Below are 21,701 nucleotides of genomic sequence, written 5' to 3' on the forward strand. Positions count from 1 at the left end.
CCTCCGCTCCCCCGCCCCGGCAAAGCCGGGTGCGCGGCTGTTGGCATGATTTTCGACCACCATTTGAAGCTTCAGGGCAAAATCCGCCGCTTGCCCACACAGCTCTCGTCCGCCCCCGTTCGCATTCACCATCACCTGCCCCACGGCCCCGCAGGCAGCCGGGCTGCGGCACACCGGCCCCGCGGCCGCCGCACTTCCCGCAGCCGGGCTACGGATGACAGCAACTTCTGCCGTTACCTCTGCAGCTCATGTACACAGACCACAGTTCAAAAGATTATTGAACACGATTGTGCCTACTGACCTTTTTGTATTCCTGCCCGACTGATCTCCACAGCGCCGCCGGTTCATACGGAAATCTGCCGCTGAAGGTAGTCAGGCTTTCCGTGGACAGCAATGATGTCTTGATTCCAGATCCGTCCCTAATGCCATTTTTGTACGGCCTATGCCATCAAAACGCCAAGATGAACTCTTCCTACTGCGTCTTTGTAACTTACCTGCAGTTCCTTATCCCGATCAGTGACAGGGTTTTCTCCCCGAGGGAGACATTCAGACAGATCACGTTTCATATCCGAAATCCTTGTGGAAGTTCAGCCTTTGAAGATGAAGAGTGGTCTTTCTCTCCAGCGCTGCTCTCGAGCGGAGTAGCCCACGGTAAACGGCAAAAGGGACCTCTGGCAGAGACTGCTGCTGCTGCTGGGGACTCGGACTTACTAAGCCCGTTAGCATATCCCTATCGCATTCATAATGCCCACACAGGTTTTGTAATTCTCTTCCATTGTTTAGGTCTACACACGGATTTTCTGCAGTCTCACACTGTCGTTACCACAGACCACAGGCAAACAGACAGAGACAAATCTATCCTATCAAGTAGAACTGCATTTGTTAACTTGCAGGCGACACAATTGATCTTTTTGATAACAGAGGACCGACGAGTAAGATTCTACAAGGCACGAATTTTGCCCTGAGTTAATCTGGAGACCCATTCCCGACCTCTGAGTTTCCTGGAGTTTTCTGGCAGTTTGTTTTAATTCGTGTAGCAAAAGGAAATAAAGGTTTGGGTAGAGATCACTTTCTTGACTCGTGGATAGGAAGAGATGCCGGGACAGATCTTCTATTAACAAATTCATCACGCTCACTCCATGTGAGTCCAGGACGAGAGGTGTTTAAGCAGGATAGGTTTGGTTTTGTTTTCCCTACTTATGCACTTGCTAAGTTAATCCACTTACCTGGAATAAGTAGATCTTCTCTGGAGGAATAATTCATGCCATATTCATAGGGATGAAAATATAATGCCGATGTCAGCAAAAAGAGCACCATTTTATTTTCAAGTATCTTAGAGCCATGCTAGGGTCTAAGTTAAGCTTGCTGTAAAATGTAGTAGGATGTTTTAAACCAGTAAAAGAGCTGTTAATGAGATGACAAGCATTGACGTCAAGGATAAAGCACAGGGCGTCCCTTTTCCTGTGGTCTGAACACTTGTCGGCATTGTTTCTATATCCACCAAGCAGCAGCTGGAATAAATGGTCCTACAAGACCAGAGATCTGAGCTTTGCTAGCGATAAAGGTGTTTCTGTATGCAAAGAAACAGTTAAAGAATCCAGGATAACCTACACATTGGAAGAGTTGTTTCGTGCTTACTCAAATCCAGTCCACGTGAAATTCGCACATTCTGATGAAATCCAGCTACTACCTGAGTAGCAGTAGGGTAGCGGGTGGCATTGGCAAATCCTTAAGCATTGTAGCATTGAACTGCTGTCACAGATGTACAACTAAGTTGCCTTTCATACCACCTGTATCTATAAAGAGAAGCCTCGAAGGTCATAAGGAAAAGCTGAGATGATCCTGCAAAAAGCCCCTGACTCGGTGAAAGGCTGTTTAGCTACTCCAACTTTGGTCAGTCTCAGAGTATGCCCTGTGCCTCTGACTAAGCAGCAAGGCATGAGGAGTGGTTATCCACATCAAGAAAGAATCTGTACAGAACAATCAGTAAAAGCTACTCACCTTTACACCCCGACAGCCCACCAAGTGCCTGGGCGTTACTCTGAGTCTCCTCCATTTGATAGGAAGGGGTGAAAGCCTAGTTAAACTGTTCCAAAAAAGTAACCACGAGTTTCGACATCCCGAGTTCAGTTCGTCCATCAGAGCTTACGGAGTGAACGCTCGGATTCTTAGAAAAGCAAGTACAGCCCAATGGCAAACACTTACAGTAGCTCCGGCCAGCCAAAAGGTTCGTCTCCTGTCGTTCTTTAGACAGACAGACTTTTCCAGGGATATTTGGAAAGCTCTAGTTCGACCCCCTCTGAACTCAAAGCGTGACTTCAGTTACACTTTGAGACAAGAAACGGAGAACCGGCAAGAGGGAGAACAGCAGCAGCTCCGGCAGAATCGCTGCCGTGACACAGGACACTTCCAGCTTTACCATCCCTGGGACGGCAAGGGCCGCACAGCAGCTCCAGATCAGCCGGCTCAGGGCGACTGATCCCCCCGCGACCGGGGATCCGGAAAGAAGAGCCTGTCCCCTCCGGAAGGGCAGGGGAGCCCCGAGCTCACCTTGTCGGCTTTGTCTTCCCGCGAAGCGGCTCCTTCACGCCTCTTTAAGGCAGTTTAGCGGTTAGAGCACGGCATAGAAAAGCCGAGGTCTGGTTTCAAAGCCCTCCTGAGACCGAAAGCTTTTAAAACAGCCTCTGCCACCATTCGAGAGTGCCCTAATCACCGAGAGAGGGACCGCCCGTATGGGGTCCCCACCGGTCCTTCAGCGGGGCATTCCGCCTTGAGCAACGCCGGCAGAGAGGCCGGGGAAGGGGGTGACCTGGTCGCTCAGCGGCTGGAGCACTCACCGCCGCGGGGTTTACTCCTCGCTTCCGCGCATCACCTTCAGCAACCACCGAATATAACGGGGCAGGCTCAGAGAGCAGGGAAGGGGAGGCTCAGAGAGCAGGGAAGGGGCACCAGACCCGTCCCTTTCCACCTCTGTCTTCGGGACGCTGGCGGAGCTGGAGCCTCCCTCCCCCGGCGTTTCGCGGGAAGCTGCCGGCGGTGCCCGTCGCTGTGCACCCCACCGCTGCCGGCGCTCAGCCTGTCGCTCGGACGGTGACAGGACCCCGCGCAGGGTCACGCAAAAGCCTTCCCGCGGGCGTCCTGCTGCCGGCCCCAGGCCGCCCAGCTCTCCCCGACAAGCCCAGCGCCTGCCTGCGAGCCCGGCTCCTTGAGCCTGGCGCCGCTCGCCCGGGGAGCGGCCCAGCTCCCGGCTCCGCCTGGCTCCCCCGCCGCCATCCGCGGGAAGCGAATAGCGCTCCCGGTCGGAAAGCGCATTAAAAAAAAAAGATAAAAATAATAATAATAAAAAAAACAACCCAGCCAATTCCAAACCGCTCCCAAGCCAGCGCGTCCCTCCCCGGGTAGGGACGGAGCCGCTCCGCCACCGCGGGGCCCTCTGAGGAGCAGGCGGAGCCCGGCCCCCCGCTTCCTCCCCTCCGCCGGAAGTACCCGGCAGCCCTCGCTCCCGCCGCGGCGCTGGCAGCCGGGGCCGGGTCGGGCCGGCGTCCGGCGGGCGACAGCGACGGGGAGAACGCCCAGCGGCCACCCCCGCCCCGGCGGCAGCTGCGGGGCCGGGTTCCCCCGCGGGAACCGGCAGCCGGTGCTGTCGCCCCGAGCGGGTCTGGGCTCTCGCTCATCCCCCTTGAAGGGGGTAGCAACGATTTTGGCCGCTCTCAGCCGCCGGCGGGGCAGGGCTGTACAGACCCGGAGCAGCGGCTCCGCTTGTTCCCTTTCTGCCCCGTCGCTGTCGGTTTCGTTCTCAGCTGGCCTCTATTTAGGCTGGCGTTCCTCCGAGTGAGGTTTATGGCAGCCGGGGTTTTCTCACGTGTTAAGTGTTTTAGGGGCACGGTACGCGCGGGCTCCCCGATCCTGGGTTCTTCCTCTACGGGAAGGCACGTCTGCTAACACAGACCCCGTCCGATCACGGTCAGGCGGAGATAACCTCCAGCAATGAACATTTTGGCTATTCATCCCGCCATGAGGGCTCGTGTGATAACTCCTCCACGCCCCCAGCCTTCCTCAATTAACATAACTGACACCTCGGCGTTCGCAGCACCCCACAAGTCCCCGTTTTCCCGGGGATAGCAGGCACCGAGACCCGGCGGTGGGCTGAAGGTTAGCCGCCCTGCCCGCAGAGCTGCGGAGCCGCACTGGGTTACGGCCAGCCCGCCCCTTCAAGCCGCCCAGCGCTGGGAGGAGCTGAGCTGGAAATCCCCGCCAGCTGCTCCGAGAAAACACATCAGACACCGTTAGAGGTGGAGGATAGTATTTATGGGCGGCTATTAGCGCTGACCGAGAGGAAAGGCGGGCGAGATCGGCTTCCCCGTCCGCGGGGAAGCTCCTGGGAGCGGGGCTCTCCCTGGCTCAGGATCCTTTGATTTCTGGAAAGGATCTCGAAAGAGGGGGCGAGTTCCCCGGGGGCTGGCCGAGCCTGCAAGGCTGGACAGACGATGCCCACGCTCCGTCTGAATCCCAGTTCTCTGCACATCCGTGCGGGATCCTGTCCTGGGGTGGGGGAGCTCCCGCGTTGTCCCACCCTGGAAAAGCTGTGCGGAGACCAGGCACCCTGGGAGCCCGGCTGGCCGATCCCATTGCCTTTCATTTGCTAAGTACATTCCCCAGACACCATTAGAGCTAGCGCTCGGGAGCAGATGGACCCCTCCGTCCCGAGGTTCATCCCGGACAGATTGCATACAATTTATTAATAACCCAACAGATGCTCGGGCACTTTCCAGCTCAGATTATTTTTCCTGATTGCTCAAATCCCGGCCTGGGGGAGCTGTTCATTTATCTTCCGCCGCTCCTCTTTGTGCCTTACCAGCACCGACCTGAGGAGGGAAAGGGTGAAATTCGTGTCCCTCCCCGCCCTGACGCTGCGTATAAGCGTCCGGGAACTGAACGGGGTCTGATGCCAACCTTGGTTTGGCCCTCCCAGCCCCGTGTCCCAGGGAGAACCACCGCTGCGTGCCGCCGGGGCCGCCCCGCTCCCCGCGGGCACAGCACGGACGAGCCGTCGGGGCCCTCCGGTGCTGCTCTGCGCGGCGGGGCTGGAAGCCGAGGCGCCGTTAGCAGCCCGCCTCGTCGGTGCCTGGCAGGGAGCGACATGTCGTGACTCCTAGTAAAACAGCAGGAATCGGGACTTAGGCCTTTACTTCCCAGGGTTATGCTAATCGGGTCGCAGAGAGTCAGGTTCCCCCTCCCGGAGCTGCTTTCCGAACCGTGGGGATCGCTGTATGGAGGTGAAATTAAAACAACCCCATGAAGAAAACGGATATTGCCCTCGACACGAACTCCCCCAGCCTTAGGCAGTACGGGCAGCGAGACAGGCAGAGCTGAGGGCCGGTGACCCCATCTCCTTCCCGGACACAGGGTCTTAAGAGAGGAGGGGGACGTATGGGGAGAAACTGCTTACGCCCTGCGAGACCCTCCCGGAACTAGATAAGATGCTTTGAGCTCCAGAAAAAGCCATCGCAGACCTTTCAGCAACGTTACGTTCAATTTTAATGTATAAAATGGGCTTTTCTTTGCTCTGTAGGGAGAAGCACAAAAGCAGCAGGTTGTTTATACTACTGAATAAATTAAATGCAGGTCTCTGAGGGATCTTACGCAAACCACTTACCTTGAAACACAACCCCACGGGAAAGGGAGCTATGGAGAGATGCATCGTTAATGTTTTACATCTTTAGAGCAGCATCCAAGTAGTTGGCTCAGCACCAGTTAGCATTAGGTATCACGGAAGGTAGGGGATGTGGTTATAATTTGGAATGTAGAAGTCACTTGTAAGGTATAAGTAGCAGGACATTTGGGGTTGAAGTTCAGTGGAGCATGATGTAGGAATTAACCCTAAAGGCTGAGGGCTTAGATTAAGTCTTGAAGCTGAAGGATAATTGTTAAAGTGAGAGTTTGGAGGGAAAGTGCATTTATTATTAGGATGCACGCCATAGTGTAGTTTTAAAATAAAAATAGGAAGCATGGCAATCTTTTCTGCTCAGTGGCAGCTGGGCTCAGTAAAAGGCACTTCACTTTCTGTGAATGCAGGTGAGAGACACTCTCAGCAATAACAGCAGAAGAATATTAAAGTCTGTTACATTTTTCATAGCTCCTGACATTTGCAGTATAATTCCACTTCCTTGCCTTCTCCATGCTCCCCATGCCCAACAGATTTAGTGCAGGGGTGAGTTTTCTTCATTTCAGCCTCTGTAAATAAAGTGAGAGTATTGTGCAGTTGCAGGAAAAAGAATTCCTTCCTCCTTGCTCTACAGCAATAGGGAAGAACTGCATGAAATGATGCCAGCCAGGCTTGTCGCAGAAAGGAGAATCAGGATGTAAAAGCTGGAGATGTTGTGTTAAGATGGCCAGTGAGCATGAGGGGAAGGGGGGTTGTGGGCTATCAGAGACAGCTCTCTGCGATTTTAGGTGAAACCTAAACCTATAACACCTTGCACCCTGCTTACATAGCAATTTTTTTCCTATCTATAGGTTCCCCTAATACCACAGATTCCCTGAAATGTCCACCAGAAAAGGAATAGAGGGAAATTCCAATGCTGGTACAGGGTTCCTGGTCAGATAGTGGCTATTTTATCCAGTTTTCAATGTTCTGCCCATCTTTCTTCCTTCTTGCTGTAATAACAATTACAAATATTATCCCATGGCAGAAAGTCTCATAGGCCGTTAAATTAGACAAATGTCCCACCATAATTTTTTTCTTTCACTTTCCTTTGCTGCACACCGGCTGTGCAGGTCCTGAATGCCATCTCCTTTTTTCTTTCACAGACCTCCCAAATACATACCTCCTCAATGAGTTTCCTAGGCCAGGTCACAGAATAAAGCAGAGAATGAGCAAAACCAGCAACAGCAACAAAAATATTTTCTGGGTTGATAAATGTTCTTCAGTCACTCACCACTTTGTGCCTCTGACAAATCGTCACCACAATGAGCAAATCTTTTTAAATAACATACACATTTTAAAAGAATATATAATTATGTGATCTGTTGACGTTTTGCTAATTTGTCAGTCCCAATCTCGTCATTGCTGAACTCAAAAAAGGGGAAATATGAAGCATAACCCAAATAACAAAAGTTGCAAAGTAGAATCTTGTGACAAAACAAACAAACAGAATTCAGAAGGATTCATTTCCTGAATTTTTTCCCTTTTTTTTCCCATCACAATTGCCTTGAGAGTGAAAGGATCAGCCATACTCTTCATTGCTTGGAGGACAGACATCCCAATAAAGACAAAATGGAAGTGTGCTCCGACGATCAGCCAGCATATACAGGCAAAAGAGAACTCATTGGGGAACTCCAGCTCTCCCCAGAGCAAGGGCATGAGGAAATGTTTGGGGAAGAGAGAAAGAGATGGGGAACCAGGGCTCATGGGGCAGCTATTCAAAGTAGGAAAGAATGTTCATTACCTGCAGACTCTGCTTCTGCCTATACAGATTTCTAAACAGGTACCCAGAGTGAGGAGGGTGCAGGGTCAGGCCCTGGGGGTTGTCCTTGTACAGTTTGACAGGAAGGCACAAGCCTCCCATCGCACAAGTTTTCTCTAAGGTACAAATCTGGTACAAACCTCTGCCCACATTGCAGGCAGAAAGGGTTGAATTATCATCACTGATTCCAGGGGCTTGGGCAGTTTGGAAAACTACTGGGACCAGCTGGTCCTCTTCCACCTCTCCTAGGTCACACCACAGTCTTAGCTAAAACCTCTTCTCTTCTTAATGCCTTATATTCCCCAAACTTCCAATGTTTAAGCTTAGGTGAATGATCCCGGGCATTGTCATGGAAAGACACTTGCTTCTGCTCAAGCAGTACCAGAATTATAAGGTTGCCTGATGTTTGAGGTGGGAGGCCAAAAAGCCAGGGCAGTCAGGAGAGCCTGGCTGGTGTGCAACTGGTAGGCAGGCATGATTAGCACGGGGTACATCCAGGCTTTGCGAGAGTCCTGGAAAGCTTGGCTCCAAATGAGAGAAACAGAAACTGATTTTCTTGATAGCTACGCAGAATATTGGATTGGGCTATATGTTGTAAGCAAATGTGATGCCAATAAGGAAATGTCCGAACTGTCTCCTTTCTAGCTGTGGCCACAGCAACGTGTCCGTCTCTTTTGGGTAAGGAAAGGAAAAAGCTGTGATCACAGAATCAGAGAATAGTTGTGTTTGGAAGAGATCTCTGGACAACACCTAGTCCACTCCTCTCTGCTTAAAGCAGATTCTGCAGGACTGAGTCCAATCAGTGATTTTACTCTGCATGTTGGTTTCCTTGGGTTCAGCTTTCAGCATCTGGAAGCTGAAAAAGTGGATTTGTTTGAAGAGTTTTGCTTGATTTGTTTTGTTAGAGATATGTCTGCATCATTCTTGTTTTGGAGGTCTTTCTGTGCACATGAGCTTAAAAATGTTCTCTGTCTTTGTCAAGCCTGCTATTCTCTAGTCATCTTTAAGGCAACAACCAGCTGTATGCGTGCCAAAAGATTTTACTGAAAAAAACCCATAAAGCAGCAAGCAATCCAGTTAAGCCAATGAATGACAGCCTCACAACCCCAACCTAGAAACGCTGAAAGCTGCATCTAGATTGATACTTAATTTACCACCAAAATAAATAAATAAATCAAGCCTTAAGCACCATGACGTTCATCAGGGAAACAAAAGCTAGTGCAGATTAGCAGCCTCCTCACTCGGAACTGAGGAAAAAAAAAAAAGAAAGATAACTGAAGCCTGACACACAGTCTCAGCCCTTGTAACAAATCCAAATAACAAGGTCCGCTATATTTTGCAAACTGCAGGATACCAGGGACTGCAAATTTCCATCAGCTACCCTGGTTACACTTGCAGCATGGACACCTGTCCCCGGTCTCTAGTTTTTTTTTCTTTTCTTAATGTTTCGGTCTCTTTTGGGCAGAAGCACACTCAGGCCTGCCCCACATGAAAACACACGCTTATGAGAAGATCTGCTGTCTCTGGTTCCTGCCCAAGGCCTTAGCTTGGCCAAAGGGCTCACTAGAAAGCTGTAGCTTGAGGGATTCTGCAGCTGCTTTATTTGTTCCCAAGGACATCGGGCAACGCTGTTCTCCCAATTTTTTGCTAATACAAACTCCTCGTCAGGCTTAGTCCACCGCCTTGTTTACCACTTCTTGGCTTTTCCACTGAATCCCAGAAAGAAACCAGACACACAATCCTAATGAAAAGCTCGGCATGTAAAGGGAGAATTTATATTTCACTTCTTGCCTTTGCTATTGGTTTTACAAGTGATTGCTCATCAGAAACCAATTACCCCAGAAAGGCTTGGGTTTGGGTCCCTACTGATGTTAGCAGGATGAATAGCCTCATTTACAATCTCTCAACTGGAAAACAAAAAGTAATGATAATAAAAAAAAAAAAGTCTTTTCTAATTCTCTCTGCCTCTGTAGTAATTCACAAGAAAATTAAACTAATAACTCTCTCTGTGAGCGTGTTATGCAGATGCCAGGAGTCAGGGATAAATGGATAAAACTATCCAGGCAAAGTCCCCACGGAAGGAACCTCTGAGCAGACAACTGTTATGCCTTGCAAGATTCAGAGCTTCTCCAGCAATGCAATCTATGCAGAGAGGAGGCTGTTTCATTTTTCTTTCTTCTTTTCTTCCCCCTCTTTTTCACTTGAATTCCACCTGCAGGCAGCAAAAAAATTCCATTATTTTTGGCTGGGCTCATTTCCCACTCCATCTCCATTTCCCTTTTGCATATAGAAGTCCTTTGTGAAGAAAATTCTCCATGCCAACAGAATCAAACTTTTCACAAGTGGCTCCCAGAGTGGTCTTCCTTCCTCATTCCTTCAGCAAACAAACAGTGCTTTACTAGACAGAAAGGCTTGGGGGAAAACATGAGGGTCCCCGTTGTGTTCCCAAGCTCTGTGCTGTGATTTGTCCCTGCAGCTCAGATCCAAGTTTTGAATTTATTTTTTATATTTTTAAAGAAGATATAACATTAAAACAAAGTCTGTAACTTGCCCCTGCTGGTCTCCAAGATAGGAGGAGCAGAAATGATCTTCTAACTCCTCCTTGCAAGACTGGAAGTGTCTTGCTGGTCAGCTGTGATACCCCATGTTGATCCACCCTGGTTTTCGGACACCACAATGCTGCGCACAAGATGGATCAGTAGACACAAGCACAGCAGATAGGATGGTTTTGTCCCAGCTGGGTGCTGGTGGTGTTGTGCATCATGTGGGTGACATGGAGGGGCACAATTTCGCTAGGGATTTGGCAGTTTGCAGCATGGGATCTTCATGGATTCACGTGATGACTGAGACTGAATGGGATGCCTGGAAGTGATCGGGTCAACCTTCTGCTCAAAGCAGGGTCAGATTTGATCCAACCTCACTAGGAAACTATAGCAGATATAAAACTTGAGCCAAAAGAGAGGCAGAAAAGAGGGCATGAGGGTGGACCCCACAGCGACAGGAGCATGCTGAAGTCTGTTCGGGTATCAAAGGAACACGACTATCACGGTGAGTACCATCTGACAGGCATTGAGGGAGTCAAATGGCTCATGTCATGTGGCACAACCAGCCAAGAGGACTCTTGGGGAACATGGGAAAAGGATTCAACCCCAGCTGTAGATCTTACATACTGGGGCAACTACCAGACTATCTTGCAGGGGGAAACTAAGAGGAAGAAAAGATGGTTTAGGTAAGCAAAATGAATACAACATTGCATTTCCTGGCAACAGAAAAACTAAGCTTTAGTTTTAGGAATTGATTTCAGGATTACTTTCCTGAAGTTTGATCTTCTAGGGGAGGCTCAAAGCAAATAGCAAATCTGTTCCTCTGGTCTCTGATAAAATGCCACTGACAGACAGCTGCTGGGCACGTAGGGCTTTATCTCCACTTCTGGTAAGTGATATTAAAGGAAGATCAAGGAGGAGACTGGGGACAAGAGGGATCCTACAGGTGGGATTCAGCCCCAGATCAAATGCCTTACATTTAGATACCTCGGTGGATATGTTCCATCTGTACTCAGGGGAGCTTTGGAGATTTAGTCAACACATACTGAACAACTGCAGAGCAAAAACAGTGATAAACTGGGTGCAAAAGAGCAGCAGCTCTTTGACAGAAAAATTAAGCCTAGAGCCCTCAGCCCTCACGCTTGGCAGTGTGAAAAAAACTTTCTGTTAGTTAAAACACCGAGAAATATGGACATGGACTTAAGAGGAGACTCATCAAACCAGCCAGGCTTCCCTGTGATGCTAGAGTCTAAACTAAGCTCTGGATTTCAGATAGACTTGGGCTGTAAATATCCCTGTGTAGAGATCTGCGTTATTGTTCGCACCACGCTGAACTCCAGTGCTTTTTAGGGGAAGATTTGGATACAGAAATTCAGTGACTCATTGCAATAGAACAGAACAAATTCAGACAGCTCATCTTTTCTCTGGGTTCACATAGCAATTTAACCCCAGTTTTTCTATTTCACATGCAGCCTGCTATCACAGAGTCTCTGCATCCTGGCCTATCAGAAATCCTACTAATGCTCATAATCATTTTCTTGATTGATGGTTGCTTTGCCTGCTTCTCTTTCCTTTGTACGAGTATGATTTATTTTCTGTGCAGGCAAAATGTATGATAAGGCATTTCTGGAGCTATTTAATGATATTTTCTGTTGTAGACATTATTGAAATGAACGGATTTGATGTGAAGACCTTAGTGACCCTTCTGGGAATCTTCGCTCTCTCTTCATTTCTTCCAATGCATTTTTTCACCTGTTGTTGCAGATATTCCTAGCAGTGAATTAAAATAAATATCTCATCACAAATGCCTGCAGATCCTCTGGATGTATTTCTGATGGTTGACTGCACAAATGTTTTATTTTTCAATCCGTTTAACATGAACTTGTTTGCCCTGCTTCCTGGCATTGGAGAAACACTTTGAATTCCAAATGCTGAAACAAAAATCGCTGCTATTGTTTAAAACATGCAAAAATGTATCATTTATTCAAATGTAAGATTTGTAAATCGTTGAATTTCATGGGAGACGAATCATTAGCCAAAGTGCAGACTGCACTAGAGGTCATATTTAATTTATTTTCAAAGCCTTCGTTCGTGCTTTTTGGTCCAGTATGTCGCAAGTTATTCAGTACACAAAGGTGTCTACTTATGTCTCACAATAATTTAGCTGATTAAGTCATATTATCACTAACAAGAAGCATTAATTCCACTTGAGTGAATGCTGCAAACAGAGTCAGTGACATTTCCACCACTTAGACTGAAAACACATTAGAGGCAAACTGGGAGGCAAAAGCTTCACTTAGCCCAGGCCTGTTTCTTCATCTGATCTCTGTGCAGGAGTTGGCAACTGATGTTTCAGAGCACTAAAAAAAAGAAAAGGTGCAAAGGAGCAGAGAAAATCAGCACATGACAATCATGCAGTCCATTTTTCAGTGTGGCAGAGGCTAAATTATTATGACAAAAGCTAAAGGATATTTATTTCTACAAAACATCTACTGAGATCAAAAAGGAAGCAGGAGGAGGGGATCCAGCCAAGAACAGCAGGCTGTTCTGTAGGGTGAGTCCAGGGAGGTATTTAAGACACTGAGGCAATCTGAAAAGAAATCAGGATGGACCTTGACCCAGTCTTGGCTGAATTAAGGTGGGTTCATTCCAGCATCATCTTCAAGTGAGAAGAAAAGAAAAGAAAAAAAAGTCCTAGCATCTTTGGAGACTGTAATTAACCATGGAGTGCCACAGACTTCAGGCTGGATCCAGAACCCTCCAAGGTCAATGTGCAGACTCCCACTGGTCCCCATGGATTTTAGCCCTGTCCTGCCGATACCGACCCCTCTGGGGAGCTGAGACCACCTGTATCCATGGCTCTACCCAGCCTAACCTCACCGCATGCAGAGTGCTGTGTCCCCGCTAAGGTTTCCTGCGGGCTTCACTGACTGCTACTTGACTCCATGCGTGACAGACCAGACTAGAGCTGAGCACCAGCCCCCTGGGTCTTTCTCTCTGGTCTCTTTTCTCTCTACCTCTGGATTAATTTTGTCTCTCTGGTATATGCTTTCACGTCTTTACAGAGATACAAGTAATGTTTCCATCCAAAGAGTCTATTCAGGAATAGCAAGAGCACAAACCCCCCTATTTGTGCTGGTGCCCAGAAGCACTATGTGCCTGCCTAGCATGGCCTGCAGCATTTTGCAGCCAACTGCACCGCATGGCAGCTTTCCTGCCGTTGTAGAAGCAAATCTCAAGCTGGCTGGCAGGTCCCTGAAAGCCAGATTTGCCTCTGGATCTCTGAGAGAGCTGGAACGTATGAGAGGGGCGTATAGAGAGTGTTCTGTTGAGTGTGTCTCCAAAGCGGCTCTCATGCCCAGTGCATTACCAGACTACAGAAACCAGCTAATGCTCATGAACTGTGCAGGAGGGTAAGCACAGGAAGAGTTGTAAAAACAACTAGTTGTAGGGCAAAGACCTTGCATTTTTAATGACACCCTGTCCCTGTGGGAGATCTTCAAAGGAGATCTCATCTATTAGATGGACAGTTCTGACCAAGCATGCCCTTTGAAGAAGGAATAGTCGTGTGGTTGAGTTAGGTTTAAGCAAGTGCTCTCTCCCCTAAAGCAAGTCCGTTTTTATTGTCCTTTTTATCAATATGTTGATTGAGAAGAAAGATTTAAACTGAGATCTTGTCAGTGCAGGATTTCCTTCAACTAAGCAAAAGGAGATCCTCAGGGAATGTGGGGTGTTGGGGCCTGGGCTGGGCACTGTGTTGACCCTCAAATCCCTTTTGGAAGAGGCCTGACCTGAACATGCAAACCTGGGGATCAGCAAGAGGCGCAGACGTGTGTGTGTATCTATCTATCTCATCTCCTGGCTGAGGATGGCCAGGAGCAATGGAAAGGAGAGGGAGGCAATTTACTGGGCATCAGTTGAGCCTTAGTAGTAGGGGTTAAAAAGTGTCAAGAAAATACACTGGAGAGTGACACACCGGTGGGGAGGTGGCAAAAGCTGGCCACTTGATTGCTCAACCCCCTGAATTTCCAAAGACAGGGATACAAAGTGTCCCTTTCAAATGCCTATGGTTTTGGGGATCAATTTTGAGATCAATTTCCCTTTGGGAAGCCACTTCTGGGAACCTGATACAAAGCGCCAGCTCCACGCGTTCGTTTAGATCCTGGATATGAAGCAGGTGTACGGGGTGCTTTTGCTGTGTGAGCTGAAACACAGCTAAGGGCTCGGCCCTGCTGCAGAGGGGCTGTGGCTGAGCGCCTGTGGGCTCGCTGGAGAGGGGCTGCCGTCCTCGCCTAATGCCTGACCACCACCACCTGCCCTGAAGATGGTGGGGAAGATCTTGCCAGAGCTAATCTGGGAGAGGGAGATGCTTGCTGTCCCACAGGGAGTCAGGTCCATTTGATGCTTTTATTACTTCTTGAGGCTGTTATTAAATTTCTTGTATCACTTTACATAATTCTCTTGTTCTTTTGAAGCAGTGAAACAGGCTAATGCTGTACAGAGGTCTCAGGCAGTGGCTGTTTGGGGTTCTTTTTTTACCCTCAACACTCTGTAGAGAGCATTGAAGAATGCACTCAGCAGCATAAAATCCTTCATCCTACCTTCTAATTGAGACAGGGAATTTCATCTGCTCACAGTCAGGCCGATGTGAGCTGGGACTGAAGTCACCAGAAGCAGCCAGGTCCTTTCATGTCCAAAGCACTGTCCTCCTGGGTCCCTGACTCCCATGGGGCCCCTTTGAGTGTTCCCTGCCCCCTGCTTCCACTAAAGAGCACGTTACCCACTTGCAGACAAGGACTTTTCTGGGTTAATCTCAAAAGCCGCATTGCAGCCTCCCCAAGCCAGTCACTGAGCAAGCAGGGGGTAAGAGAAGGACAGCCATGGCGTGGCCATCTCAGGACTTCATCCAAAGGTGAACTGCTTCCACACCAAGCCAAGAGTCATCCCACCAGCAGATACAGGCTTGCCTACTCCCAGCCAGTTGGTCCCTACAACTGGCACACATCCAGGTTATCTCTGCGACTCCCGAGGCAAGCTGGTGGGTGGCGAGCATCCAGGGGAAAGCTTAGATGAACTATAGAAAGCAACGCACAATAACAACAATAAGCCATTGCTGCCAGATCCAGCCCCTCTCCCCAGCAGTTCAAAGCCTTTTGTGCCCACGCCATGGTGCAAATCCCTGCAGAGTCTCTGCCCAAGCTGGAGCATGAGCAAGGAGCAAGGAGCTGTGTGACATCTCAGCACATGGCTCCTCTGGCTATGACCCCAAAGTGCTCCTGAGTCCAGGAAGGAGGGAAGGGGACCTTCAGCCCCAGCATCCAGGTGAAGTGAATAAATGAGCTGTCCTGGGCTGCTCCAGCAACTAAGGAGGCCAGAGGGACACACATGTCTCCTGGAGCTGAGAGCTCTGCTCCAAGAGCTGAGCAGCAATTCCTGCTGTCATGTGCTGCTCAGGGACAGCCAGGAGCCGGGTGAGCTATTAAAATACAATTTATTGGTACAAATCAGACATTGTGAAACAAACTTGGTTTAGAAAGAGCTGTCATGTTCTGCACAGATGGATTGGAAATGAACTGTTCCGTGACAGGAGCGATGGCAATGGTGGCAGACAGACCGGGTGGACAGGTGTAGGGTGAGCAGGGCAGGGGAGAGACTGTTCTGGGCTGGAGTCCTGCCCTTGAGGGCTCCTGACAGCCAGCTAAAAGTCCTCAAAGGCAAGCAGGGCACAGTAGGAGATATCTGTCCATGCAGGTGGGGCCCCCAGTGCAGGGGTTCCCCCAGGCGTTCAGGACTTGGGGAAAATAGAGATCAGGGGAGGGCAGGGGGAGAGGAAGAGGACGTTGCCTGCGCTGGGACCCCTCCAATGGCTGGAAACTCTTCATTCAGATGATGTTGCCTTGGCTAGAGAGTTACCCAGCAGGGCCTCACCTTGTGCATCTCTCAGCTGCTTAAGCTAACAGCTTCTTCTGGCCATCCAATCTGTGGTGTTCTCCAGCCCATGCTGCTCCCGGAGCAAAGACTGGCTGTGTCCTGGACCCCGGCTGTGTCCTGGACCCCAGCTGTGTCCTGGACTTTGGTCTCCAGCCCTGCAAGTGTTGGGTCAGGGTTTGAAGGGAAGCACCCATAATGGCTGGGTTTTGCGCTCACTTCCCAGAGAAGACAGACACTGATGGCTGCTCTGGACATGCAACACATCCACTGGATGGATCCCTGCTCAGGGACAGAGCAACGTCACTGCCCCAGTACGTAGGGTCAGGCTTGACTGAACCAGGCTTAGTCTGCGTACATTTTCAATGCCTACTGGGACAGAAATACAGGCATGCAGCTCAGTACATTCACACAGCCAGACAAGACAAAGAAGTGACAATGTTTACAAAGACAGATGGTCCCTAAAGGGACATGGGAATGGGTAACTCAAGGCAGATTTGCTTAAATCTGGTCATATGGACCCCCAACAGCACCTGCTGCCAACACAGCTCTGCAGGATGAGATGGGAGAAACGCCCCACCCACCCACCCCCTGCCCATCCCTCTCACTTTTCAGTCTCTTGCTCCTTAAATCCTTTCCCCATGCTCTAGTGAGCCACTGTCCTAGCAGCCCGCAAAGTCCTGAGTGGTCATACATGGAGCTGTGCGCTGTGGGTGGACCTAGCAGCTGAAATAATGCGAGTGATTCCAGGGCCTTGGCAGTGCCATCCAGGCCCAGCGCTGGTCATTATTTCAGGTCATTGTTGATAACCACACTGTCATGCATGTCACAGTAAGTTGTCATCTTCTTCCTCTTGCCAAAGGTGGAGAAGCTGTTCTTGTTCTCCCAGCCCAGGAAGAGGGGCCCATCTTTGCTTGAAAGCAGAGTGGGGGTGCCGGGGATGTAGACATTGTGCTGATAATCCAAGGCTGGGATGTGCCCTGGGTACAAGGGGCTGTACTGGGGTGTCCAGATGCTGTTGGTGCCTGCTGAAGCCTTCTGAAACTCTGGAGGAAAGATAAGTGTGAGACTGGCTCAGGGGAGGTCACATCCATAGCTCAATGGGACAGTCACATCCATGTCCCAGGGTGCAAGCCCATGGCGACGTATCACCAACCTCCCTTCTGGAGCCTGGACACCCCTTCCACCCCGCAAAACTCCACCACTGCTAGGAACAGGGATGTGTGTCCCGCACTGCACCTCCACCAAGCGACAAGAGGGTCTGGTCTTCCAGCCCAGTGGCCCAATACTAACCAGAGACAGGGTCACCAGTGTGCACAGCCTCTCGTGCTCCTTCTGGAGGGCTCTGCGGATTTCCCCCACGTCCTCCAGGCTCTGGGAGCTAAGAGAAGAGACCGGTTCAAAGCTGCGTCGGAGATAACCTCCCCGTCCCCACATCCCCCTTCCACCCGCTCCCTCTGTTCCCGCAGTGCCGGATTTGGTACCTCTTTAGGGCAGGTCGCTGCGTGCTTGGAGGCAGCCAGTCTGTGTTGGGCTGCTTGATCTGGAAAACACAGGGAAGGGCAAAGCTGGTTATTGGGACCCTCTGTTAATCAGCCCTGGGACCCCTCTGTTAATCAGCCCAGCCCTGCCAGCACCAGGCTTCAGTAGCCAGGGATGCAGGACTCCATCTCCTCCTTTGTGGAGAAGCAAGCAGCACATTCCCATTTTAGGGAAACTGAGGCAGTGTTGAACCAGCCTGTTCCCGTCTGGACCTTCCCCACCCTTCTGAGACACTGGGGTTGTCTGGGGCTTGCTCTCTGTCTCTGGGAGTTTAATTGCCAAAGTCTGTCCTTCCGGGGAGAGAGAGGGGCTTTTCCTATTTCCGTTAATTTTAAAAAGCCTTTTTTGCAGGTGGGCTGGTAACTTAGCCCAGCTCTCAGGCACCCAAGGGTGAGAGGTGCAGAAATTGGCTGCATACCCAATGTCCCAGGGGGGTTGCAAACAACTAGGGGAAAATCCCATTAACGTATTAGAGAAGTGAGTCCAGCGGTGCAAGGAGACGTGCGGGGAGAGCCTCTTGGCAGCGAGTGTGGGCTCTCCTTGGAAGGGCTGTTTTATTAAAGTCAAACGTAAGTGGATTAGACGCCTCATCACTCTCCATCCTTGTAATCGCGTTTCGGAAAGAGTCTTTCATCGGGAAAATTAGATATTCCTCATTTCAATACCTAACAAATGTTGACATCAAAATCCCACCCTGAAGACCCCACTCCTTTCCCGCCGGCGCAGCCAGTGCAGCAACAGCAGCCAGGCCTGGGTGCCAGAACTGGGGACATGAATGGTGCCGGTGGGGCTGGGACCAGCCCCGGCTGCAGCAGCGGGGCACTGCAGACTCCCGCCGGCACGGGGAAGTGGAGCCGCAGCAATGCTCAGGCTGTCCCCAGTGTGAACTGCTCACCCACACGAAGGAGATACCACCTCCACCATCCCACCCTCCGGGCACCGGAGCATCTCCGTTGCCTCTAATGGGTGCCAAAGGCGGCGGGAAGGGATTTCCTCTTGCCTCAGCCGAGCCTGATGCTCCCCCGGTAATTAGACCCGTCGGGAAGCTCGGTGGAGTGTTTCCCGCTGCCTGATGGCTCCTAATTCCCACACTGATCAAAGGCACCAGTTATTCTCTGGGAAAAGCCCTGCCTGGTTTCTCTCACAGCAGAGGCTGAGGGAGAGGGCTGGGGGACCCGTGGAGCGCCAGTAAGCACTGCCAGGCACGGTGTTACTGCTTGGAGACCTGGAGATGCTGGCCTGGCTGGGACCGCTTCCCAGGGTCCTTCTCGTTGTTCCGGGGGGGGCTGCAGGGTTTGAGAAACATGAAGTCACTCTGGGCAGACTCAGGACCAAGGCAGACCTTGTAGCAGTAGCCCGGGGGGCCGCCCCCGGGCACATCGAGGCAGGTGGCAGCCGTGGTCCCCGCAGGGGGCTGTGCCGTCAGGTTGGACGTCTTCAGGCCATCAGAGGAGGGTCTGGACCCGGGGCAGCAGTGGCAGCGGGGTGGTGAGCAGCCGTCACCTTGGCAGGAGCGCCGCTCTCCGTGGCACCGAATGGCTGTGAGGATGAGGATAGCGAGGAGGAAGGTGAAGGAGATGGAGCCCAGGGAGACAAGGAGATAGAGGGTGAGTGGGGAGGATGAGGAGGCCTCCGGGGGGAGGCTGAACTCGCTGAAGTCGGAGAGAGTCTGAGGCATGGTCTCCACCACCGAAAGCAGGAGGGACAGGGTGGCAGAGAGGGCTGGCTGCCCACTGTCCCGCACCTGCACCACCAGCCGCTGCCGGTCGCGTCCTGCTCCAGAAAGGAGCGGAGGTGCGCAGCTCACCCGTGTCTGGTGCCACGCTGAAGAGGGTGAAGTCAGTGGCCTGGAGGAGCTGGTAGGAGAGGCGGGAGTTCAGCCCCGCATCCGCATCCACTGCGACACCCGTGCCCACGAGGTAGCCAGGCCTGGCTGATCGCGGCACCAGCTCGGTGGCCACGGAGCCATTACGTGGCATAGGGGAAACAATGACCGGAGCGTTGTCATTCTGGTCCAGCACGAAAGATGTGGACTGTGACGTTGGCGCTGAGTGGGGGGAAGCCTGCGTCCTGTGCTTGCACCTGGATCTGGAAGCTGCGGATCTGCTCATAATCAAGGGAGCGCAGGGCATACATTTGCCCACTGTCCGAGTTGATAGACACATAGGTGCCCACAGGCATGCCGTGGATGTGCCCATCAGCAATGGAGTAGGACAGGTAGGCGTTTTGTTGGCAGTCGGGTCCAATGCGCTGACAGAGCATATTGGAGGCACCTGGCGCATTGTTCTCCATCACGTAGACGCTGTAGGGAGGGCTGGAGGAAGCGTGGGGCATTGTCTGTCACATCGGACACCGGACAGTGAGGGTGCTGGCGGGTCAGCAGGGCAGGGGAGCCCATGTCCCGTGCTGTGATGCTTACGTTGTACTCGGGCACAACCTCCCGGTCTAAGCGCCTGCGTGGTGACCAGCGTGTAGTAGTTGCGGAAAGAGGAGCGGAGCTCAAAGGGTACGTCGGGGCCAACCTCGCAGCTCACACGCCCGTTGTCCCCAGAGTCCCGGTCCAGAACGCTGATGACAGCAATGACGGTGCCTGGTGGGGCATCCTCCAGCACGGGTGTGGACACAGAGGTGAGGGTCACCTCTGGCGCATTGTCATTCACATCGAGGAGGTGCACAAGCACCCGGCGCAGTGCACAGCCACAGCCGAGGGTCCACGGTCCTTGGCTTGCACATAGAGCTCATGGAGGCTTGCCCGCTCATAGTCCAGAGGGCCTTCAGCAGCACCTGCCACTCGGGGCTCTACGTGGAAAGAGCTCCCGGACGCGCGGTGGTGTGCAATGCCCACTGAAGGAGTACTCAATCTCCCGTTGGGGCCTTCATCCAGTCAGTGGCATTGAGCTGGATACCAGGGTGCCGGCAGGGGCATCCTCAGGAAGGCTCACGCCATACGAGGGCTGGTCAACAGGCAGGCACGTTGTCATTTGCGTCCAGCACTGTGACAAGGATGTGAGCTGTGCCGAGCGCTTCGGGGACACCGGCCGTCGAGAGCGGTGAGCAGCACCGGTGCGCGCGTTGCTGCTCACGGTCGAGGGCGCGCTCCAGCACCAGCTCTGCAAACTTGCTGGCGTCACTGCGCGGTCTGCACCTCGAGCGAAAAGAAACTGTTGGGGCTGAGCCGGTAGGTGTGCACAGAGTTGGTACCACACGGTCAGGATTCCTGGCGCTCTCCAGTGGGAAACCGGCACCGAGCACGGCGGAACTCGGCCACTTCCAGCACATACTCTTGCCAGGGAAGGTGGGCGCGTGGTCATTGATGTCCAGCACCTCCACTTCGACGCGGTAGAGCTCCAGGGGGCTCTCGACGAGGAGCTGCAGGTGGAGCAGGCAGGTCCCCCCGGCCTCGCACACCTCCTCCCGGTCAATCCGCTCGTTCACGAAGAGGATCCCGTTCTCCAGGTTCACCTCCAGGTGCTGCCTGGCCCCGGCCCGTGACACGATGCGGAACCGCCGGGCCGACAGGGTGGACACGTCCAGCCCCAGGTCCTCGCCCAGGTTGGCCACGAAGGCTCCGTGCTCCAGCTCCTCCGGCACGGCGTAGCGCAGCTGCCCGCCCGCCGGGCGCGCTGCCGGGGGCCCGGCCAGCAGGAGGAAGAGGAGGGAGCAGAGGAAGAGCTGCCCTCGCCCGGAGCCTGCCCCGGCCCCCATGGCCCGCAGCCCTCCCGAGGACGCGGGTTCCCACCCGTGCTGCCGCGTCCCCCCCGCCTCGCCTTTGCTCGCCCCTTGCACTTCCAAAGAGTTTCGGGCTCCCGGGGGCGGAGGGGGAGGGCCCTGCCCGGAGCTGGGGGCCGAGCCGCGGCCACCGGCGGCCGCTTAACCCTTTCCCTGCTGGCCCCGGGGAGGGGATGCAATCCGGGGCCCGGTGCCACACCAGAATCGGTCTAGCGGAGCCGGACGCACCTGGGGAGGAGGCTAGCCCGGGGGAGGTCCCGTTAACGGCGGTGGGAGCTCCAGCGAGACCGATCGCTGCCCGGGGCACCGGTATTACCCCGCAGATGCTGCGCTCGTCCCCGCGGTAGATTAAGAGGAGCCCGGATCGCGGCGGCTGCCAAATCCCCCGGCCGCGTCCCCCGCCGTGCGGGTCCTAACCTTTACCAGATGGTTAAGCCCCTCCAGACTTGATTACATTTCCCTGCACACCGTTTTCCTTGTAATGCGGAGTTTT

At 52.3% G+C, this 21,701-nt stretch overlaps 1 pseudogene; it reads right to left on the reverse strand.

Annotated features, from left to right (window-relative positions):
• Positions 1–16,723: 16,723 nt before the first annotated feature.
• Positions 16,724–21,184, reverse strand: LOC127028853 (protocadherin-10-like; annotated as a pseudogene).
• Positions 21,185–21,701: the final 517 nt, after the last annotated feature.

The sequence above is a fragment of the Gymnogyps californianus genome, unplaced genomic scaffold (assembly GCF_018139145.2).
Source record: "Gymnogyps californianus isolate 813 unplaced genomic scaffold, ASM1813914v2 HiC_scaffold_44, whole genome shotgun sequence".
Lineage (NCBI taxonomy): Eukaryota > Metazoa > Chordata > Aves > Accipitriformes > Cathartidae > Gymnogyps > Gymnogyps californianus.